The 10,229-nt window shown below is 33.3% G+C and overlaps 1 long non-coding RNA gene across 1 annotated transcript; it reads right to left on the bottom strand.

Moving 5' to 3' along the window:
* Positions 1–7,048: 7,048 nt before the first annotated feature.
* On the bottom strand, positions 7,049–9,320 carry LOC121421663. Its single transcript, XR_005971017.1, has 3 exons — positions 9,170–9,320; positions 7,847–8,120; positions 7,049–7,453 (listed from the first exon to the last, which is right to left on the bottom strand). It is a non-coding gene; the product is annotated as an uncharacterized LOC121421663 (long non-coding RNA).
* Positions 9,321–10,229: the final 909 nt, after the last annotated feature.

Raw genomic sequence — 10,229 nt, 5'->3', positions numbered from 1 at the left:
GCTATGATATTTCAGTGAGAACTACACCACTACATTGTTTTTCTAACCACAAGGGGTATATATATATGTTTAGCAATGCTTTATCATTCAGATTCAAACGTAGTGCGACTTGTAACATGAAGAAGAGATATTAGAAAAAAGTAGTTTTAAGAGGTGTAACATACGTTACCATTTTTATAAATTGTATGAAGGTACAGAGCTCTGAATCATTGCTCATGAGTTGAGACTAAAGGAGTATAATCTCTCTTCCCATGGGGGTCTTAGGATTCATTATTATATTGCCAACTTAACAAATTTAATCAACAGATGTAACATACGTGATGTAACATACGTTACCACACAATCGGAAATATCTGTATTAATCATTAATTCAATAAAAATAAACATAGTTGAGGTATGCGCCGTCTGCGAGTGGTCATTATAAAGCTTAGCAACAGCTTCCCAGGAGTATCGACTGTACAAAATACAATTGAACCTGCAAACAAGACGGGTTGAAAATTTTGGGTGAGTATTTCAAGTTGAAAATATACATTGTTTTTGTTATATAATCATGTTTTTTATGTGATTGTTGTGGATTTATTTGGTATATAGCTCCCAATGTAAAACATAATCATTACGTTGATCTGCAGGTATATTATTTCCAAATAAATCACTCAATTATCAGGTAACGTAAGTTTCAAATTTTGGTAACGTAAGTTTCAAAATATAGCCACATTAAAAATAGATAAACCACAGAAAAATATGTCACTTTGAACCAATTTTATTGTTGCAGCTAAGATGTAGAAGAGTTTCTGTGTCAAACCATGTTAAATTGTGTTTTTTATTAATTGTTAGGGGGGTTCAGTGTAACGTAAATGAACATAACTGTCTGATCAATAATTTGATTTGTAAGTTTTGTTGTTGAACCTGGCTTAGATATTATCATACTTCGAGTATAAAGAAAAATGTAAATTATAAAAAGAAAAAATATTGAATAAGCGATAAATAAGATTATCAAGTTTTTCTTTAAACATTAATGGATCAGGCATCTGTAATGATGTGGTAACGTAAGTTTCATGCTTTGGTAACGTAAGTTTCAACAATCTTGTGTCATTTAAAAGTCTTTTTCAGAGATTATGCATGGATAAGAACAGATTTTATTGTTCTAGTATAATTATTAGTGGGCTTCTCTAGTGGAAGAGTTGTATTATTGATTGTTTGATTATTGAGAGTTGTCATTGATTTGTCTGTAATATCTATTATATTGAATATGTATTGTTACTTTGATTGTATTTTGAAAAAAAAATTGTTGAACGGAAATAAATCTAAATCTAAATCTAAATCTATTAAATGGTATATATCTCCTATGATCAAATACTAATTAGGGAATTCCTTACATGACCATTTGTAAACAAAAAATATCACTAGAATTAGTGTTGGGAATATCAATTGTTATCTCATAGTGAAGAAGAAACTATTTTGAATGAAGAAAATACAACAAATGGTATGAAATACACGTTTCAACGATTATCCTTGCTCATCATGGACCAAACTAATAAACTCATAAACCCTATAGTGACATAAGTTTCAGTAAGTGATACGGTTCATAAACCTAATTTTTTTTTTGCATTCTTTTAATTTTTATAGAGTTGCAATGGGTAGAAGCAGAGCTGAGATACAGGCCGCTTATAGGGCACGTAAGCGCCAACAGATTGTATTCTATACCAATCTGTCATTAATTTAACAAAGAAAGAAGCGAGTCAAGGAATTCACAAACGCAAGAGTAAAAAGGCTCAGGGAACGAGTTCACCGAATAGCTGGTGTTATAGATTCAATTGCATTAAGACTGAAGTTATCATTCCCTATCATTGTTATTAATACATTGTATAACTTGTAATGTAGCAATTAGATTTTCACTTAATTTATATTTATAACAAAGTCAAAACATTAATCCACGAGGCAAATTCATGTGGCATGATTAACAACTGATATTTTTTCTCTCATATTTTCCATCAATTTCGTAATATGGGTTAACTTAAAAAACATGTTTAAAATGTTTTAGGCCTGCTTGCATGTAAATTTATTTAATTCATTTTTTTTATTTATGCATGTAGATTTTGTGAAACTTAGAAATGTGATGTTATTTCTTAGGCTATTGACATCCAACTGAGGTGTTATTGATTAAAAAGTGACAAAATTTGTTTATTTACCTTTTCCTATAGTTCTTCTTCAGCAAGTTCATGATATATATTATATTGTGCATAGGGCGTTATTGTTCATGTTTGAGAGCACATATAACCGAGTATCTCATTTATTGCCATTTCTTGTTGTTCCATGCAAGGGTTTGGAATTTTTGACTTCTTTGTACAATATTGCAATCGCTGTTCTCTAGAGTGTTCCTGTATTAAGTTTATTGTTGTTTTATTCAATCGTTTAAACAGCCTATTAAAGCGACTGGTAATAATGGATTCAGAACATTAAAGATAACAATTTACAAGAGGATTGATAGTATACTTTCATGCTGATAAAATCAACGTGAAATCTACGTTACCAATTTCTCAATTGAAATCAAACGCAAAGCATGGCATACTTATCCCTTGAATAAAGAAATAGCATTTTCCCAACTCTCGTGATTTTATTGGCATAATGTATCATGATGTATAGTGCCTCAAATTGTCTTCTCACAGGTTATGGATTATTGTTCTTGTGTAAAGTATATACACTGACAAGTCAGAAAGTTTTACAGTTTTATAGATATTCGAAGAGTACAGTTTTATAGATATTCGAAGAGTAGCGTTTGATAATTTTTATCTCCAATTCATTGGAACATGGGGTGTTGTATACGTTCACTTACAATTTATGACAAATTAATGTTTGAATATAAACCAAAACAAAATCACATATAATAATATTACCCATGTAACTTACGTTACTTATAATATGTAACTTACGTTACATGGAAACCATTGAATATAATTCTAAGTACACAGTATCACTTGCGTCCTTGATGTTACTCAATAATTGTCTGGCACGTTGGTACTCCTAAATGATGAAAATAGTTTCTGTCGTAGATTCAGATGTCAAATAGAAAGAAAACTCATAAACCTGAAATTAAGTAGGTTTAACAAAATATGACACGCTTATGTTTCGTATCTCACGTAGGTCATTGGTCATGGTATAATCTGGCAGAAATTTTTACAAATATTACAGCCGATGGTTACTGCACTTTTGGTTTATTACGTTCTCAATTCTTGACTGTAGTGACCGATTTAAAAGCATTTGGGATTTAATGATAGTGGTAACGTATGTTACAGAGAGAAATTTACATCCCGTGAAAGAAATTATCCCACTATGATAACGAAGTAACATTATGTGCTCATATTTTTCAACTATGAACTTGAATATATGTCACTTTGAATGTTAATAAAATTAATCCAATTTCGTTCACTTTAATTTTTCATTTTTGTGATTCTCCAATTGTGCCGAAATAGTGGTTTTGGGCCACAAAGGTGGACTAAAGTTATACCGGGGTTAAATTTAGTCGGGGGTTAGCTAATACCGGGGTATAAAGTTAGTCCACCGCGCTATTCACAAACGGTGGACTTACTAATCCATGGACTAACTTTATACCCGGGTGCTAAAGTTAGTCCACGGCTGAGTTATACCCCGGGTATAACTTTAGTCCATGGATTAAATCATGAACTGAAGCTAGCATACTATTATAGCACTGCACTGAGCATGCTCAGTGTAATAAAGCAGTACTGAGCATGCTCAGAGCCGTATTTGAGAGTTTAGTCTGCTAGGGCCGTATGAAACGTCGCCATCACATGAATTAGGAGGCAGAACTCAACCCAAAAATCATGTATCAGCAGCATGCACTTGAATTTCTTAGCAATGCGGTGTTGAGAACGAACATTGTCATTACTTATTTGTTAATATTGGCCAACTTAGGTTCGGACTAGCGCTACCTGCGTGCGAGCTAGCTCGGCTGCGCCTGCAGCATCGTACCGTATCTCTATCGAGAAGTTCAAGCTCACCACAATGTATACGGTACACCGTATGGTAACGTGAACAAGTTATAACTTTTTTTAGACAGCTGCAGCAACCGGCTGTTTCGAGGGGGTTGTAAACATTTTTTTTCAATTTCTTATTTCTCAATTGGTGAGTGGAGGCAACGGAGTCCAGCGGAACAATCACAGAGACCAAAGTTGTTTTTAGTTTTGCCTTTTTGGTCTTATGTATGAAGTCCATATCGATCGGCATCGTAACACAGCAGTACGACGTGGATCTAGGCCTACCTAATCTATCTAATACTGTACTGCGTTTTTTTAGGCTTGAGGAAGTTAGATCTACGGAAGTTAAATCTAACGTTACACATCAATTAAATCTAAATGTTAGATTGAGTGCACATTATGATTTGTTTGAAATAAATCATAACCAATCTGATACTATTGTATAATCCTACCTACCTTATCGAAGTCCGGTGGAACTTTGCCCGGAGCTAGCTTTGATTGAAAATGGAAATATGGAATTGAATCTTTGTTTGGGTTTTGTCCCGGGTTAAGGTTGTGTACGTTAATTGGTACATGGTGGGGCCAGCGTCGCGTGGGGCCAAGCGACATGACCTTGATCTGATCCCGCGTCCACAAGCGTGCCCCTTTTCCTTTCCCTCAGAATTGACTTTCCCATTTGAAGTATTTTTTCAATTCATTTATTTATTCTTGTCTTTTTATATGTATCTCGATAAATGGATTTAAAAAAATAATTTTAAGCGAGCAATTTTTTTTAATTGACAATTAAATTAACAAATATCCAAGTTTTTGTTAGATTTTCACATGATATATATAAAAGAATAATTCTATTTCACCCTAATTTCTTTTATCTTTCTTTTCTTGGTCATGAATTTATTATTATTATTATTTTTTTTTTTTTTGGGGGGGGAAGAGCCCCAAGTCCCCCCCCCACTCTGTAAGTCAGTTCTACCAACATCTCTAAAAGGAGCTGAGAAACTCATTGGTAGCTCCTCCACACTCAGGTCACTCTTGCAATCGCATTATTCCCAACCTTTACCTATTCTCCAGTTTGTGCTTGCAGTATTTTTTTTGGGGGGGGGGGGTTAAGCTATTCACCATGCTTGCTTGCAGTATTTTTTTTTCTTTAAAAGAAACACAATTTCCTTATCAGAAAAATAAAGACTTATCAACCCTGGATAAGTGTAAAGGGTATTCCACCCAATCAATGATATATTTGAAATTGGGGAAATAACAGTGGTGTACGTATTAAGCCCAAAATATTGAGGGGGCTAAATATGGCATATCAGGTAAAATAAAATAAAAATTGCAAGGAAAAATATTCAAAATTTTAATTGCAAATATCCAATTTTGTGATAGATTTGACATAATATTCAAAAAATATGTTTTACCCTTCTTTCTTTTTTTTCTTGGTAATAAAGATTTTTTTTGGGGAGGGGCTTTTTTCCATGGTCAGTGGTCCCCCTCTATACTTTCAAACTGAAGGGACTAAATTTCCCTAAAAGAAAATAACTTTTAACAAAGATTTATGCTATAACACCACTGGCCATTCTCTCAGTGACACATGTAGCAACCTTTACTCCTTTCATTTCTCATTTGCTTCCATCACATGTACATTATTGTGCATCTTAACGTGCCAAATACTTTTCTCTCAAAAGTTTTACTATAAATAATTTTGCAGTATACCCTACAACAAGTTTCTTGAAGTATATCCTCCTGCACAAGCAAGCAATCACTTGACTTTCTTCATACACAACCTTAACCAACATACCATTACCACCGCCCCTGCCTTACACATAACATTAATCTCTCCTTTGCAGTCTTTCTTATATAAATTTATTTTTTGCTTCCTGCAAGAACGATGAACCATGCAGCATATGGACAGAATTGATAAAAGAATTTCATTTTTGTTTTCTCCTGACACAATTACTTGAAAACGATATCAAAATAAAAGGACAAGTCCACCCCCACAAAGTTGATTTGAATAAAAAGAGAAAAATCAAACAAGTGCAACACTGAAAATTTCATCAAAATCTGATGTAAAGATATTAAATTATGACATTTTTAAAGTTTCGCTTGACCACACATAACAGTTTGTATGTACATCCAGGTCGGTATGCAAACTATTTCTTTTTATTCTACTAGATGAAATATTCAAATTTCTCTTCATTGTCAAGTGAACCCAAGATTAGTCACTCCCTGAGCATGTGGAATTTGCATTATTTTAATAATATAATTTGGTTAAGTCAAGTTGGCCCTCAATGTCAAATCTGTAAAAAAATGAAATGTTGTACAATTCATACAACAAAAACAAAAGAAATAGTGAAGGACATCATTGACTGTCTCATTTGCATGCCACTGATCTCCACATATAACTGTGTTGTGAAAAATAACCCAAACTTATAAATGTCATAACGTTCCTATTTTACATCCATTTTTGATGAAATTTTCGGCATTATGCTAGGTTGATTTTTTTCTATTAATTCAAATCGAATTCTTTCTGGGGAGGACTTGACCTTTAAAATCAAAACTTATATGTACATGTGTAGTAGACAGAGCAGTTTATTTCGTACATTATTTTTTTTTAAGTAGAGTGAAATTCTGTACATGATACGAAGATTGAATAGACTGTTTACATTTTCTTAACAATGCATCAGAAACTCTGAATAAAAATAGATAAACAATGGATTAAAAAAAGTTTAGTCAAGATTTTAAACTCTACAGCTAAAGCATGAATATCACAGGTAATTAGGCAATTATATTTCTGAAAGAAATTAAAGGATGATTCTATCATAAAATAGTAATATCAAACAAATGATAATAGCTTGCAATGTATATATAGTGCTTACTACAGAAATGTATCTTAGTGCCTATGAAAATAGGTGGGGAAAAAAAGGATATTCAGCAAAAATGATATTATATAATTTAAATTTGATAAATTAGGAAGCTGCATATGCTTAGAAATATGACCATTTAATTAACAAAGAGGTTTTGATATTGAAATCATGAGGCTTCAAACATTGATTGTTGTTTAAAAAAAATGGTATAAAAATAGACTTGAATCATAAGAATGACCAAGACCATCTCATGCCAAACTTAGTTAAGCATGAGCAAAATGTTGCTTATACCTCTCACATCCCTGCTTATACATTAGCCCATCGTGTGTGTCATTTATTTCCTGGAATTCACATCCCAAACCTTTTGTCAAACAAGAAAAATGTTGTGAATTTGGGTTTTTAAAAGCAAGATGGTCATTTGATCACTAATGATAAATCGGAATGCATGAATACATCCTATCAACTAAGCTACCATTTTGTGATCACAAGTGTCCACTTTCATACACAGATAATCCAATGGAATGCTTAATACCCGAAGCACATGGTCCTTTTCTATTGACAACAGAATGCAGGCAGGAATTCATCAAAGAGAGGAGCAACGGATACCTGCAATAAGGATCAAAACAAAATGAATATTAAAAAATTTGCTCTTCGTTATTCTTTCTGGAAATATATCTTCATTGATCAAGCAATTAATACCCCCTTTACCTGAAGAGCAAAATGCATTTTTTTTTGTCGGGACATACTATTTTTAATTTCTCCTGCAATAGGAAAGTTAGCAGATTATCTATATATTGTTTTCTTCTGTGAAATATTTAAAATTGTCTTATTTCACATATAAAGAGTATAAAATTACAAGAAAATTTGACCAACAAGATTGAAATTTGATTAAATACAGTATGTAGTAGGGGCCAATATATGTTTTCTTCATTATCACATACATCTAGTAGGTGTTGAATACAGAGAATATCAAATTGAAAACTGAGTGTGTATACCAACCTATACATTTACAGAAGACCTGTTCTTCCTGCTAAGTACAGGGCTTGTTCCCCAACAGGACTCCTGATGTAGACATGGCCCCAATCGATAGCACCTACGACTCTTGGAAACCTGTAGCAATCATCAAATTGTCGCTGGGTGGTTTGAATTTCTCGTCATCGGACACTTCATTAACTGTTACTCCTTGCCATTGCCTCAGAAAAATCTTTGATGATTCTGCACACGGATGACTATGATATAGTTGCTTTGTCTGCTTGCATCTTCTAAAAGGTACCTTTAGTTAATGAATGATAAGTGATGTTGTGTAATTGCTTTATTGATATGAAAGCCAATTGATACTTTACCATTTACATTTGCAAACATTGTGCTTCTGTTATGAGCTGATGTTTATGATGCACTGGAACTGATTAAAGAGATTTTTCTTAGATTCACTAAAAAAATCTACTGCAATAACAATCCATGCAAAATGGAGAATATCTCTCTTAAGCTGGAATGACATACCAATATTTCTTTTTGGGTGATTATAAACCATCCTTCATGATAATTTCCCACTTGAATGACATATTTGTATTAAAAAATGTTGCTACATTGTAAAAAATGAGAGAAAAATAAAATCCCCACCCATTTGCAACCCAAAGGGTTACATGTTTCATTTCCACAAAAACCTTTCTCTGAAATACCCCTAACACTCCCCCTCCCCTGTACTCCTGACTGAAAGCAGAAACAAAAATCATACAATTTGGATGATGAATTATATTAGGTTTTGCATTAATTATTTCTGTAAACCATGTGCATGTTATCATTAATATGCAAGAAGTGGCCTGATGATGTCACATCCACACATTTTCCATACATGAATGTACAAGGGTTCCACGATATTTGCTCTGGCGACAATTACTTAATGGAAAATCTGCATGCTATGCAAAACATAAAACTTAATTTTCATGACTAGATACTTCCAACCATTGATCCTTACATTATTCTGAACTCGCAATAACTATCTTAAATATATAATCAGCAGTCAACCACATTTTTACATTCCTGGAGGAAAAAAATGAACGATTATAATTTCAAATCAGTAGAGAACAAGTGGGGATGTGAATATTGCATATTCATGAGGATACACAGAACTGTTTCCCCCAAGTAATGTAAAACTTTAAAATTGAATCAATTCATAATTCTCCATCCAATATTGATGGTTTTTGCGAGCCGAATTTTTCTTTATAAAAATCTCATTATTTTTGGCCTGGAGAATCGCTTTCATAGAACATAATTTGACCCCCCCATTACCTTCTGCTTTATAGTTCGCATATGCAAACTCACCAATGGCATAAAAACAAAGTCCTGTCAAAACATGTAACATGTCAGGCAATGTGTCGTTTCTCTCTGTTGGTAGCCCACTCTGAAAGGTTCATCCTTGTAGCATTCAAATGGATTCTTCCTGTCTCTTAATCCATGCTGTGGTCTTCCTATGTGTTGCAGAATCTGCATGGAAGTTGAAAGGTTGTGTTGAAGAGTCATCATGAATGGGCAATTTACTCTTTGAATTTCATTTAATTCGAAAGTGTTTAAAGTGAGGAACAGAATGTCAAAGATTATACAGAAATCCCTAAAAAAAGATAGGATAAAAATGTCTAATTGTCATGAGTAGCTTTTCTATTTACCTACATGTACTTGTAAATGTGAAGAAAGAAAACTGCCAATTGTTGCTGATCATCATCATTGATCAAACCATGCGCGTCTAAGAGATGCTGAATCACTTTCAATTGGCTTGAATAGTGAAGGCAAGGCACTAATTTTATGGAACATTGTTTACACAAAAAGAGGGTATTGCTTGCGAGTGACTTTCGAATAACATATTTTCATGAATCTTCATCAAAGTCTCATTAAACTTTTTTTTTCTACATCCACCCCCCCCCCCTGGCATTCATAAGACTGACTATGCTTTTTTCTCTCTTTTAAATAAATATTCAACAAAATGTCAGGATTAATTGGAGATCAACAAGCCTTTAAAAAAAAGCTAGTGACCAGTACACATATGCTTATAACATACAAGCAAGGTCCCCCCCCCCCCCCCCCCCCCCCCCTTTTTTGTCAATTACTATGACAAGAATGAAAAAGTAACATACATGATACATTAACAATTACAAGATGAATTCAAATCACAGAAATAACATTTAATGCAAAATGCCATTTTAATGATATCTAATTTTTTCAATATGAATTGATAAGACATACCTCTGTTGCAAGAAGGCACAGCAGTTCAAAAATGTGAGCCATGTTTGTCGTCTTGATTGATCACAATCTCACAATCTGCCGAGTATGGTCTGTTTCTGATATGGAAGAAAAAAAAAGAATGAAAAAATATTTATTCATCAATCAT

This window comes from Lytechinus variegatus, chromosome 9 (genome assembly GCF_018143015.1).
Source record: "Lytechinus variegatus isolate NC3 chromosome 9, Lvar_3.0, whole genome shotgun sequence".
Lineage (NCBI taxonomy): Eukaryota > Metazoa > Echinodermata > Echinoidea > Temnopleuroida > Toxopneustidae > Lytechinus > Lytechinus variegatus.
Note: the sequence above shows the minus strand (reverse complement) of the source record. Positions and strands in the feature narration are given on the sequence as shown.